This window comes from Mastomys coucha, unplaced genomic scaffold, assembly GCF_008632895.1.
Source record: "Mastomys coucha isolate ucsf_1 unplaced genomic scaffold, UCSF_Mcou_1 pScaffold13, whole genome shotgun sequence".
Classification (NCBI taxonomy): domain Eukaryota; kingdom Metazoa; phylum Chordata; class Mammalia; order Rodentia; family Muridae; genus Mastomys; species Mastomys coucha.
Genome location: NW_022196895.1, coordinates 68,484,616 through 68,488,822, shown reverse-complemented (window position 1 = coordinate 68,488,822; position 4,207 = coordinate 68,484,616). Strand labels below are relative to the sequence as shown.

The 4,207-nt window shown below is 38.1% G+C and overlaps 1 non-coding gene across 1 annotated transcript; it reads left to right on the top strand.

Moving 5' to 3' along the window:
• Nucleotides 1-661: 661 nt before the first annotated feature.
• LOC116087951 lies at nucleotides 662-805 on the top strand. Its single transcript, XR_004117714.1, has one exon. It is a non-coding gene; the product is annotated as a U4 spliceosomal RNA (small nuclear RNA).
• Nucleotides 806-4,207: the final 3,402 nt, after the last annotated feature.

Here is a 4,207-nt window from a genome sequence, read left to right as displayed (position 1 = left end):
TTTGAGCTAACCGTGAGATTGAGATTGTCATCAAATACTTCTTAGTATAGTTATTCTCAAAAAGCATATAATATCCTTAACACTAACAAGGGCATCATTTACCTAAAATTGAAACTTGACTCTCGTTTTATAATATTTTTGGAGTTCGACAACATTTTTTGATTGCTATCGTTAGGTCCTGAATGTTCATGAATGTTCATTTTATGCTTTAATTACATTGTCTTCTAATACATTTCTTCTGCTCATTCTTTTATGGATGGAGATGTTCACCACAAAACTTTTTCAAGGGTCTACTACCTTCCAGAATGAGAACTTTCCAAAGACAGCTTTTATACACTCTCAATGTCAAAGCTCAATGATTATTGGTTGTACATACTTCCCAAACATGAGCTCAATATATTGTTGGCAGGTTATTCCTTCTGCTTCTGTTTGTCCTGTTGTAAAATTTTTATGTTACTTGTACGAACTCCTGAAAGAGCAAGGTGCATTCTTTTCAACTCTCTCCAGTGACTCCCACCTCTGACTAGCACTATTATGATGTGTTTGGCTTTCATGAACCCTTATCCTCATGTTTGACAGTGCTGCCTCTAATCCAGCTTTCTAAGGTTCCTTGAAGATTTTAATTTCTTGAAATCTAATACTGACCTGTCTCTATTGCTTCTGTACTGTTCAGTGGCAGTATCATAGCCAATGAGGTCTATCTGAGGTATGATTATTGCTAATTGGAAATTTTCCAGTATTTCTGAAAGGCCCTAGTGACAAGCTTGTCTTGGTTTTCACCTTATCATGTTCAATATCTCAAGATCCATTTGCTTACTTTCAAAGCTCTGCTAACACAGTAACACTACTCTTGTGATGTGATTTCTCTTCATTGCTTTTTTCTTTCATGAATTACTTAGCTCTTCCTCAATTGGCATTTCCCCCTCCAATTCATAGATAATAACATTAAAGTGCAGTACTTATTTATTATTTATTTATTTATTTATTTATTTATTTATTTATTTATTAGTGTAAGCTGAGAATGTTTCTCCTCTTCTTCAAGTTTCAATGGAAAACTCCTCAGATTATCATGCTGGCAGCTATTCTGGGAAAAAAAAATTCTTCCCAAACCCCTGAAAATACGTAGTTGAAGTGTGTAAATCATGATAAAAGAAGGCATACTTTTTGTTTTGACATTATTTCTGTAGCCAGTTCATGTTTAATTGCCTGTAATTAATACTTTTTTAAAAATATTTTCTTTATTTACATTTCAAATACTATCTTCTTCCCCAGTTTCCTCTCCAAAAAGAAAAAAAAGAAAAAGAAAAAAAAAAAAACCCTGTTCCCTTCCTCCTCCCCCTGCTCACCAACCCACCCTCTCTGAATTCCTGGCCCTGACATTTCCCTACACCTGGGCATAGAACCTTCACAGGGCCAAGGGCCTCTCTTCCCATTGATGACCAACTAGGCCATCCTCTGCTATATATATGCTGTTGGAGCCATTAGTCCCACCATGTGTACTCTTTGGTTGGTGGTTTAGTCCCTGGGAGCTCTGAGAGTACTAGTTAGTATGTCATGTTGTTGTTCATCCTAAGGGGCTGCAAACCCTTCAGCTCCTTGGGTCCTTTCTCTAGTTCCTTCATTGGGGACCCTGTGCTCAGTCCAATGGGTGGCTGTGAGCTTATACTTCTGTATTAGTCGGGCACTAGCAGAACCTCTCAGGAGACAGCTATATCAGGCTCCTGTCATCCAGCACTTGCTGGCATCCACAATAGTGTCTGGGTTTCATGACTGAATAAGGGAAAGATTCGCAGGTGGAGCAGTCTCTGGATTGTCCTTCCTTCAGTCTCTGCTCCATAGTTTGTCTCTGCAACTTCTTCCATGGGTATTTTGCTCCCCCTTTTAAGAAGGAACAAAGTGTCCACACTTTGGTCTTCCTTCTTCTTGAGTTTCTTGTGTTTGTGGATTGTATTTTGGGTATTCCGAGCTCCTGGACTAATATCCACTTATCCTAGAGTACATATCATGTGTGTTCTTTTGTGATTGGGTTACCTCACTCAGGATGATATTCTCCAGATCCATCCATTTCCCTAAGAATTTCATAAATCCATTGTTTTTAATAGCTGAGTCGTACTCCATTCTGTAGATGTACCACATTTTCTGTATCCATTCCTCTGTTGAGGAACATCTGGGTTGTTTCCAGCTTCTGGCTATTATAAATATGTCTGCTATGAATGTAGCGGAGCATGTGTCCTTATTACATGTTGGATCATCTTCTGGGTATATGCCCAGGAGTGGTATAGCTGGGTCCTCAGGTAGTTCTATGCCCATTTTTCTGAGGAACCACCAGACTGATTTCCAGAGTGGTTGTACCAGCTTGCAATCCCACCAGCAATGAAAGAGTGTTACTCTTTCTTCACAACCTCCCCAGCATCTGCTGTCACTTGAGTTTCTGATCTTAGCCATTCTGATTGGTGTGAGGTGGAATCTCAGGGTTGTTTTGATTTGCATTTCCCTGATGACTAAGGATGTTGAACATTTCTTTAGGTGCTTCTCAGCCATTTGGTATTCCTCAGTTGAAAATTCTTTGTTTAGTTCTGTATCCCATTTTTAATAGGGTTAATTGATCTCTGGAGTCTAGCTTCTTGAGTTCTTTGTATATATTGGATATTAGCCCACTATCAGACATAGGATTGGTAAACATCTTTTCCCAGCCTATTGGTTGCTATTTTGTCCTATTGACAGTGTCCTTTACCTTACAGAAGCTTTGTAATTTTATGAGGTCCCATTTGTCAATTCTTGATCTTAGAGCATAAGTTACTGGTGTTCTGTTTAGGAAATTTTTCTCCTGTACCCATGTGCTCAAGGATCTTCCCCACTTTCTTTCTATTAGTTTCAGTGTATCTGGTTCTATGTAGAGGTTGGATATAAAAGTAACTCAACCAAATCAGTGACCTTCCTTTACACAAAGGATAAACAGTCTGAGAAAGAAATTGGAGAACCAAACCTTTCACAATAGTCACAAATAATATAAAATGCCTTGATATGGCTCTAATTAAGCAAGCAAAAGATCTGTATTGCAAGAATTTTAAGTCTCTGATGAAGGAAATCGAAGAAGATCTCAGAAGATGGAAAGATCTCTCACCTTCATGGATTGGCAGGATTAATATAGTAAAAATGGCCAACTTGCCGAAAGCAATCTACAGAATCAATGCAATCCCCATCAAAATTCCATCTTGATTCTTCACAGACTTGGAAAGAGCAATTTGCAAATTCATCTGGAATAACAAAAAACCTAGGATAGCAAAAATTACTCTCAACAAGAAAAGAACCTCTGGTAGAATCACCATCCATGACCTTAAGCTGTACTACAGACCAATTGTGATAAAAACTGCATGGTATTTGTACAGTGATAGGCAGGTGGATCAATGGAATAGAACTGAAGACGCAGAAATGAACCAACATATGCACAGTTACTTGATCTTTGACAAAGGAGCTAAAACCATTCAGTGGAAAAAAGACAACCTTTTCAACAAATGGTGCTGGCCCAACTGGTTGTTAGCATGTAGAGGAATGCAAATTGATCCAGTCCTATCTCCTTGTACAAAGAGCCTATAATTAATTCTAAAGTCATGATCTCTCACTAGAAAAAGTTCACCTAAAATCTCAAGTATTTTTAGTCGAATAATTTTTAAAAGCCATAGAAGCATCTGCCTAATTTGAATGAGTGATTTTGCCTCATACCACTCATACATAGAGCAGGTATATATTGTGCTGGTTAGTTTTATGTCAAGTTGACACAAACTACAATACCACTTCCTAGTGACTAAGCATTCAAATTCATGAGCCTATGGGGGGGCCATTCTATTCAAATCTCCATACCCTAACTATGACACAGTGTGAATATATATGCCTCATATAAACTGTAGGGCTATAAAATACAAACTCTGGTTTGTTGGTTGCTTAGGGCATGCTAGGATGTAGATTTGTTAACTCCAATTTTTAGTCATGTCTTATTAGGGCCAATTATTGGGTAAGATCCTTGAAGTTCCATTAGAGTATAACTTAAACCAGATGAAATATGAAATATCAGGTACAGATTGGGAAGGGAACATAGGTGTGGTCATGAAATCTCAATGACAAGTGGAGAAGTGTACAGGCTAAATGCCATAGAGAAAAGGCAAACTAAAAGTCCAAGCTGAGAATGTTTCTGCAACACAGATGGTTA